Here is a 9,943-nt window from a genome sequence, read left to right on the forward strand (position 1 = left end):
GCTTCTAAAACAGTGACAGAAGTAATTTATACTTTCAATAATTTGGGTATATTGGTAATTTTCTATGCACAGATTTCATATTGACTTAGCAAACATACTGTGGGCACAAATAGCGTTGGTCACATATACAGACCAGTGACATGCAGTGAGGTCATTGGCTGGGGATGCCCTGGCTAGTGTCAGAACCAGATTTACACACAAGTAAGTACAACTCAGGAAGCTGAAATTCAACATAGGTAATCTTCAGGTGGGAAATAGTAAAACTACGTAATTAGAATTTTAATAAACCTCCCCTAAGGGGACGAAAAGGGGGTTGACATAATGACGTCATTACTGATGCGTGGCTTGTGTTGCATGAACGATTACTCCCAAAAGGACAATCGGATCAAAATTTGGATTGCACTTCCAGTAGGTAGAATTTAATAAACTACAAAAATAGTCCTGTCACTTTTTACCGTATCTGCTACGGGTGCTTCTCAGGTAACGCCAAGAACCATGGATTAATATCTGCTTACATTAAGACATCTCAAAGTTACATCTCTATAGAGCTACCAAATTTTTAACACTAATTTATATGTACAACCATGAAAATCAGAAACTTCTGTGCGAAGAATGGGTAGAAAAGCTAATATATATATTGATAAAGCTGATTATTTACCTTAGAACACAAGCTATTTATTAATATCGTGAAGCCGTAATGGCCGCTGTCCCTCGTGCACGTGCTACGCACTTTGTACGCTATTTGCGTACAAAGACCTCGCACGTGGTACGCTAGTTACGTACACACGCTGCGCTGTGAGTACGGAATACACACAGCGAGCGTACACACAGATAATAACCTTTTAAACCTTACACAGAGTATGCTTATACTGTAAATCTTAGTGTTGAGATACTGCAATGATATAATGCTATTTAACCTTGATCTGTAAGCTAGCTGTTTGAGCGATTGAGATGCTCCGATTACCCTCAGCAATGTAATAAACACACAATACCTTGCTAAGGTTCCAACACCTTTACTAACAATATTTAGCTAAGTAAAAGGGAAAAGAAAACAGTGAACAGTTCATACACTACAGGCTAACATTAAAATCTAACAGAATAACTAAACAAAAATATACACAATAGCGAACGATCGCAAACACAAATACATCGACTAAGAATGAATGGCTAACATTAAAACGGGTAACAAAATGGCCACAGAGAAACATACCATACGGGGAACACTCGCAAGCGCAACTGGAATCCAGTCCTCCAATTATCAGAGATAAATGTTGAAGAGAGAAAGTACTGGCCGGTCTGGGGACAGTGACCCTTATATACACAACATACAGTGTACTACAAAGGGCCCTACAATCTTATTGTTCATTGGACACAGGAATGTCTCCTCGCATTATAACAAAAGGTCATAGGTTAGTTTGAACAGGTGGGCTGTGACTATATCAAACTGCTCAGGTGGGAGGGAATCTCAGAATTCCCGCCGCATGGATAATGAACTGCAAATATAGGAAATGTCCAGAAACTACTAATGGCCATAACTATACGCAGCAGCGATTAATCTTTACCCAAACAGCACCGGATTGTTCCTAATAAAATGTTCTTTAGTTAGGTACCAAACACCACTGCTCAAACCCTGTCTGACCTTTCATATCATGCAAAGAGGAATTCCTCTGTCCAGCGACCAGTTACATTAAACAAACTTACAGTCATTATTAAGGGGAACATTATCTATAAAACATGCTATTTGGTTTTATTATTTAACTATTGAGTCGCCCGCTAGACGCACACAAACCCTACCGTAAATGCACATACCACGCGCTTGAGCGCATGGCCGAGGAGACGCCATCACGCAGCTGCGAGTATCCGCACGCACGGGAGAGAATGTGCACGTCCAGCGGGCAAGCGCATGAGGTGAATATATGGCAACGTGTAGCATGATATTTTTCCGACTTTGACAGTCCACCCTTTGGCAGTCACCAATAACTGCCACTTCCTAAAACAGTTCAAAAAGAGAAAAATATATGTCATATGTAAATACATTTCTATGATTGGGTAAGGGAGAAGAGAGGAAGGTGGGAAAAAGGTATGACCTAGTGAGATAGTAGAAGCATGTGTGTATGAATCCATGTTTGAGGGGTCATGTATCATCGTGCCGTACGTGTTTTAAATCAAGCTTCGAGGTATTGCGAAGTATACATTTGAATTCCTTCTTATCCCGTATTACGGGTCTGTGGATGGGCTGTCAAACTTTACCGAGCTCTTTTCGGCTTTTGGTTGCAACAAATGGGGGAGCACATTTAGTTGATGATACATGAATGGGGGAATATGTGAGTGCTGATATCTGTATCTATATTCCCTATCGACTATGTGTGTCATTACCTGAAGGTTGTAGAAATGAAGATAAGAAGCAATTATGGTAAATGCAGTCATAAACTATGTGAGTTTAATATACATTTGCTGATTGAGGTCTTGTCTTGTGTCTTGTCTCGATGTACATGTTGACTGTAGTCTCCTGATGCTTTTGCTATAAATGACGGCAAAAGTTTTTCCATTGTCCAGAAAGTTAGTCACTAAAATATTTGGGCTATCGTAAAATTTAAAGTCACTAGGGAAAATGGGGCTTGTAGCATAGTTCATCAATGGTCTGTATAAAAGAGGTTGTCAAATTCTTCTTCCAAGCGGATGTCTTTGTACCTTGGAGGAAAACAAAGGAGAAACGGGTGAAAGAAACGGACCGTGGAATCACATTTTCATCACAACATTGTCTCTATCGTTGGGTCATAAATCAAATTAGTTGTTGATATTACAGTGTCCTCGCTCCTTAAGCTCATCACCCTGGTATTGCTTTTACTCTTCGTTAAAACCCGAACGCATCTAAATATCAAGCCAACCAATATGACGACCCCCAGAATACACAAAAGAAATTTCCCTACATCCATAATAATATCTTGAGCCCATTCTCCTAAACCCGAGAACCAATTTCGTGGGTTCAACCATGACACCCAACTGGTCAGCTCATTACCCACAGTAGCGAGTGTGAGATTGTGTTTCCTTCGAAACTCCCATTTTAATTGTAAAATGTCATCCATCTTTTGGTCTATGACCTCGGCTGGGTCCTCCGTGCTGTTTGTAATGTACGTGCAGCACTTTATTCCATATTGAGTTGCTAGGGTAACACAATACCCGCCTGTCACAGCTGTGAGGTAATTGAGAATCATCCTATGCTGAACCAGTTCTGTTTTGTAGGCTTGTAACTCTTTCCCAGTGTACCTGAATGTGTCGTCATACATTTCGGTGATATTGTCTAATAAATTTGCAAGCGCAGATATATATTTATAATTTATCACTCCTCTGGCGGTACGAGTGATATCTAACGCGATTAGGAATTGAATCCCGGTGGATTCATGGATCAGATCAGAGGCTGAATGTTCTGTCCTCTCTATCAGGTGCCGTTTAACGACGTGATCGTAATGAGTGTGAGTATAAGGAGCTTGGGCACTGCGGTGAATATCTTTCATTTTGTTATGGGATACAGTCATTACTTCAGGCAGTACTTTTCCAATATAGCACAATCCCTCTGAGTTTGGGGCAAGCCACTTACACGCCTTCCTCCCGCATATGAAATATGCATCATTGGGGAGAACAAATGGGACGGAGTATGACATTATCATGTTACAAATTTTCCATGTGAAATCTCCTAACCCTAACTCTCCCATCTGTTTAGTACACGTATCTGTTTGTACGATATGTGCACAGTATCCTGGTGATACTTTTCCAACTCGCATGGTCTTACTTCCTAGAGTGTACCTATACCGGAAAAATCTTCCATGGTAGGCTATCTGGCGTATAAGTTCTGTGTCTATGGGCATTCTGTCGGCTCTGTATGAAAAGGTCATGGTTTGATTACTCCATGACACTTCCCAATTTCCCAGCTTTCGGGGATTGGAAATGTTAAAGCACACTAAGGACCTATCCACATGATATTGGTGGAGCTTCAAACTAGGAGGACTAGAGATATTAAACCTCTTGTCCACCGGCCTCCCACCACTTAGCTCAAGTACCTCTCCTACAGTTAAAGGGAATGGTACTAGTCCTGATTTGCTATGGCCTTGAGGTACTTGAGAGCATACCCAACAGTCTGTCTGATTTAACACTTTACCCACTAGGGAGTGATAGTCACTCAATGGATGCCGGTCCATGTGGACATTAAAACTGGACTGACATTTCTTGATGCACCCATCCTCAACTATATTGTCACAATGCCTACAAATGCAGTTCTCTTCAGCTAACAATCCTTCACAATTTCTTCTATTGTCAATGCTACCAGATCGTTTTCTGATACTCGCCTTTGCTCGGAGATTATGTTGCTCTTGGAAATTTACGCCTGCATCCTGGTCATCAGAACCCATTCCAGATCCTTTCTCGACCTCCATAGTACTCTCACCGAAACAGACTGCTCTGGTCAACATCATGGTCAACAGGAAAATCCGGATCACAGTCTCTTGGGGCAAGTCCATCTTAGAGGAGTAAAAGGAGAAAAATAAGAAGGGGGAAAGGAAATAGGAGGGAGGCGGGAACTGGAGAAAATAACAAATGGGAAAAAGAAATCTGGTTCGACAAGCTTCTGGTCTTATTATTCTCAGCGCTCAGGTGTCGTCTCAATCCTCCCTGAACAGACACTCTAGTGATACAACCTCTACCGTCTGTTCTTTATCACGGGACCTCTCTGGGTCAGTGACCTTTTTACAATGAGACGAATGGACCCAAGTCTCTCTCTCGGCAACCTTCAATGCTGTTGTGCTGGTCAATAAGACTTGATATGGTCCTTCCCATCTGTCAATAAGGCAACCTGAGCGTAGAAAATTCTGTATCATTACATAATCCCCAGGTTCAATGTCATGACAATTACTGTCTGGCAGATCAGGAGTCACCAACTTTAGATTATCATTCTGATTCCTCAATTGCTTACTCATCTTAACCAAGTACTTTACGGTTACTTCATTGTTACATTTCAAATCATCCTGGGGGTTAATCATAACATGGGGTTGTCGATCAAACAGAATTTCAAAAGGAGACAGGTTAAGAGGGGACCTGGGGGTGGTTCTGAAGCTGTATAATACAATTGGCAAAGCTTCGGGCCATAACAGTCCTGTTTCAGTCATTACCTTGCTCAATTTATTTTTAATAGTGCTGTTCACTCTTTCCACCTTCGCACTCGCCTGGTGGCGGTACGGAGTGTGCAGCTTACTATTAATTCCCATCAACTTACACATTGTTTGAAAGACTTCACCTGTAAAATGGGTACCCCTATCACTCTCAATGATTCTAGGGATACCGTACCTACACACAAATTCCTGCACAATTTTCTTTGCAGTAAATACAGCGGTATTTGTGGCCGCAGGAAATGCTTCGACCCAATTTGAGAATACATCAATACAGACCAAAACATACTTTACATTTCTACAAGGTGGTAATTGTATGAAATCAATCTGTATTACCTGGAAAGGGCCATCTGTCGGAGGGATATGGGATGGCTCTGTCGGTATTGCCTTTCCGATATTCTTCCTCAAGCAGGTGAGACATGTCATTGCTCTTTTACCCGCATGGGAAGAAAATCCTGGGGCGCACCAATAAGCTCTTACTAGCTTACACATTCCTCCTTTGCCTAGATGAGTCAGCCCATGTGCCGCTTCCGCTAGACTTGGAAGGTATGCTCTGGGTGCCACTGGTTTACCATGTCCATCTGTCCAGAGTCCTGAGGACTCCTGGCCATATCCTTTTGACCTCCAAACTGCCTTTTCCTGTGGGGAACACAAATTTTGCATTTCACACAATTTCTGTGTGTTTACAGTATTAAATACCATCAGTTGTGTACTGTCTGTTTGTATGGGGTTACCGGCTGCTGATTTAGCAGCTTCGTCTGCTCGGCTGTTACCAAGTGATACCGGGTCTTGGCTATATGTGTGAGCTTTACACTTGATAACAGCCACTCTGTCGGGTTCCTGTATCGCTGTTAGAAGTCTTTTGATGTGGGCTGCATGCGCTACGGGTGTGCCAGCTGCCGTCATGAAATTTCTGAGGCGCCATAGGGCTCCGAAATCATGGACTACTCCAAAGGTGTACCTAGAATCTGTGTAAATATTGGCTGACTTGCCCTTAGCCAATTCACATGCTCTGGTTAGGGCAACCAGTTCAGCAACTTGTGCTGAGTGTGGTGGGCCTAGTGGTTCTGCTTCTATGGTACCTTGGTCATCTACGACTGCGTATCCAGTACACAAGTCTCCCGAGTCCGTCTGTCTGTGACAACTACCGTCAGTGTAGAAAGTAAAATCTACATCTTCCAGTGGGTTGTCACTGATGTCAGGCCTTGCCGTGAAATTTTGGGTCAAATATTCCATACAATCATGCGTGTCATCCCCTGTATTAAATCCTCCTTCACCATCACTCTCATCCTCCACCCGGTGTGCCTGTCCAGGCACACCTGGGAGATACGTTGCAGGATTTAATGCGCTGCATCTCCTTATGGTGATGTTTACGGGGGCCATCAATGCCAATTCCCATCTTGTAAACCGCGCTGATGAGACGTGTCTGGTTTGGGCCGAATTCAGTAAGGCTGACACTGCATGTGGTGTATGAATTGTGAGGTTGTGTCCTAGCACTACATCTTCGCTCTTTGTGACTAGCAATGCTATTGCTGCAACACTTCGCAAGCATGTGGGGAGGGATCGCGCTACCGTATCTAGCTGGGTGCTGTAGTAGGCTACCGGCCTGCTGGCATCACCATGCTTCTGGGTTAAGACACCTGCTGCGCACCCAGTACTCTCTGTTCCGTACAGCTCAAAGGGTTTCCCATAGTCTGGCATACCTAGTGCCGGTGCCTGCGTTAGGCACTGTTTGAGTCTCTCAAAGGCCATCTCGGATTCGTCTGTGTGCGAAATCCGATCAGGTTTGCTTGATGAGACCATCTCCTGCAAAGGTAGGGCCAGTATGGAAAAACCTGGGATCCAGTTACGGCAATACCCACACATTCCTAAAAACGTTCTAATCTGTTGCTGGGTTTGTGGCAGGGTCATGTCACGAATTGCTTGAATTCTATCAGCGGTAAGGTGTCTCAGTCCTTGTGTTAGACAGTGTCCCAAATACTTCACACGGATCTGGCATAATTGTAACTTGTCCTTGGAAACCTTGTGTCCTGTGTCTGAAAGATGAAGCAGGAGTTGTTTCGTATCTCTCAGGGACGCTTCCAGTGAATCTGAACACAGCAGTAAATCATCCACATACTGTATCAATATTGATCCACTCTCTGGTTGGAAAGACTGTAAACAATCATGCAGAGCTTGTGAGAAAATACTTGGACTGTCTATGAAACCTTGTGGTAATCGAGTCCAAGTGTACTGAACTCCTCTGTATGTGAATGCGAATAAGTATTGACTGTCAGGGTGCAGAGGTACCGAGAAGAAAGCGGAGCAGAGGTCAATCACAGTGAAAAATTTGGCAGTGGGAGGGATTTGCATAAGGATGACAGCTGGATTTGGCACTACGGGGAATTGACTCTCAACTATTTTGTTGATCCCTCTTAGATCCTGCACTAATCTGTAACCCCTCCCCCCACTCTTTTTAACAGGGAAGATGGGACTATTGGCAGTGCTGGACGTCCTTACCAGAATGCCCTGTTGTAACAAGCGCTCTATTACAGGGTAAACTCCTAACTCCACCTCTGGCTTCAGAGGGTATTGTGGGATTTTTGGAGCTATCCTACCATCTTTTACTTGCACAACTACTGGGGCTACGTTTGCCATCAATCCAGTGTCTTGTCCATCCTTGGTCCAAAGTGATTCCGGTATCTGGGAAATCATTTCCTCTACCTTGGACGGACACCTATTTACAACAACAGTGTGTGACATTAATCTTGTTGGGGAGTCTAGCATATCCTGCGCTTCCTGAGCGTGGTTTTCGGGTATGTCCAAGAACACACCTTCAGGAGTACAGTATATGACGCATCCCATTTTGCACAGTAAATCTCTCCCTAGGAGATTAGTCGGAGCCGATGCAGCCAGCAGAAAAGAATGCTTGGTATGCAAAGGCCCTATCGTAATCTCTGCTGGTTTGCTTAAAGGGTATTGTCGCACTACTCCTGTTACTCCCATGGCTGGAATGGTTTTACCAGTGGTTCTCATGCCCACGGTCGAATTTATCACTGACTTGGCCTCCCCCGTATCTACAAGGAAATTTAGAGATTTACCAGCTACATCAATTGTGACCTCAGGTTCATTTCCAAGGCTCGCAATTAATTTCACTGGCTGCAGACTACAGGTGTGGCCCCACCCCTATGGTGCGTGGTGAACTCCCTGCATTGCGCTGGCAGCTATTACCTGTGAAGGAGGTAAATGGGAATTATCAGAGACTTGCCAGTCTCTTCTTGGGGGATACCTTCTTGTTTCCCCTGCGTGTGGCTCATAACTCCGTCTCTGCGGTCCTTGATCCCAATCTCGTATGTCATGTCGTTGTCTAGGGTTTTTATATGCATTGTGTGGATTACTGGTGCAGTTACGTGCAAAATGACCTTCCCTATTACAATTGTAACATTTTACCGTATGTGGCTTACCACCAGGGGTCTGAGATTTAGACTGAGGCGGCCTTGTTGCAAGGGCTTGGATACTTATAGCCATCAGTCTATCACTCTGTGACTCCCTGCGTCTTGTGATGTTCCTGTCGTGCCCAACAGCAGTCTCTCTTAAGGCGGCCACCGACATACCTCTCCAGTTAGGTTGAGTGGTTTGTACCCTATTCCTTAATACCTCCTTTAAACCGTTCATCAAGACGGACACCGCTACCTCTCTATGGTGTACATTTGCCTCAATTTCCACGATCCCAGTATATTTAGCCATTTCCTCCAGTGCCCGGTGGAAATATTCAGAGGCAGTTTCTCCTTCCGTTTGTTTGATGGAGAAAATTTTGTTCCATTTTACCACAACTGGGAAGTATATTCCTAGCTGAAGATTGATTCTGGTTACATTATCTTGATTATACTCATCTGTAAGGGGTACTTCTTCATCTAATTTACAGTCAGCTATAAATTTCACAAGGTCAATACTAGAGGGCAGACATGCCCTCAGTAGTGTCCTCCAATCTTTGTTGTTGGGTTCAGCGGAGTTACCCAGGTCCTTAATGAACCTTTGACATGCGGCTAAATCTTTTCTGGGATCAGGAAATTCAGACAAAATTGTTCTTAATTCTGCTCGGGACCAGGGACAATGCATTGCAATATTCCTGATGGGTGTGACCCCATTTGTGTCGGTCTTCCCATTGGGGACCGCTATCACTCTAACAGGATTAATATTAATTACTTCACTCTGGGTTGATTCTACAGTGGGTGGTGCAACAGTTTCAGCATATTGTACAGTGCCGTGCTTACCTCTAGATACAACCTCACCTGTCCCTGAACTATGTGCCTTTGATACCACTCTTACTGGTTGGGCGATGCCCACTGAAGTATCGTTTATGGTGGCCGCTAGAGAGAGAGCTGAAATCGTAGTGGGCTCATCTTCCTGGTCGTATTCCTGGGGGAAGTTTAAAATGGGATACAACTTGCATGGGTTAGCGTTAGTATCAACATTTGCATTAACTTTCATTTTATTCTTATCATTACTACATTGATTAAGTGCACCCTTATCGTACACCCGCACGTCATTCTCTGCAGCCACTTTGTCCCCTATTATATACGGTGGTGGTGCCGTTGCTATCAGACTCCTACCAGGATTTGAATTTGCTTTCTGAGCTAATTCCTGTTGTATTTCACTTTCCTGTTGCCATACCTGTAAACAATCATAATGTCTAATCCTCTGCTTTGCAGATTTTATTTGGCCTATCCTTTTTCTTAGATTCTGCAATACCTCAGGGTTCAAACTGCCTACCCGGGGAAACTGCTCCCCATCATCCTCTGTCA

This window comes from Pseudophryne corroboree, chromosome 6 (assembly GCF_028390025.1).
Source record: "Pseudophryne corroboree isolate aPseCor3 chromosome 6, aPseCor3.hap2, whole genome shotgun sequence".
Taxonomy (NCBI): domain Eukaryota; kingdom Metazoa; phylum Chordata; class Amphibia; order Anura; family Myobatrachidae; genus Pseudophryne; species Pseudophryne corroboree.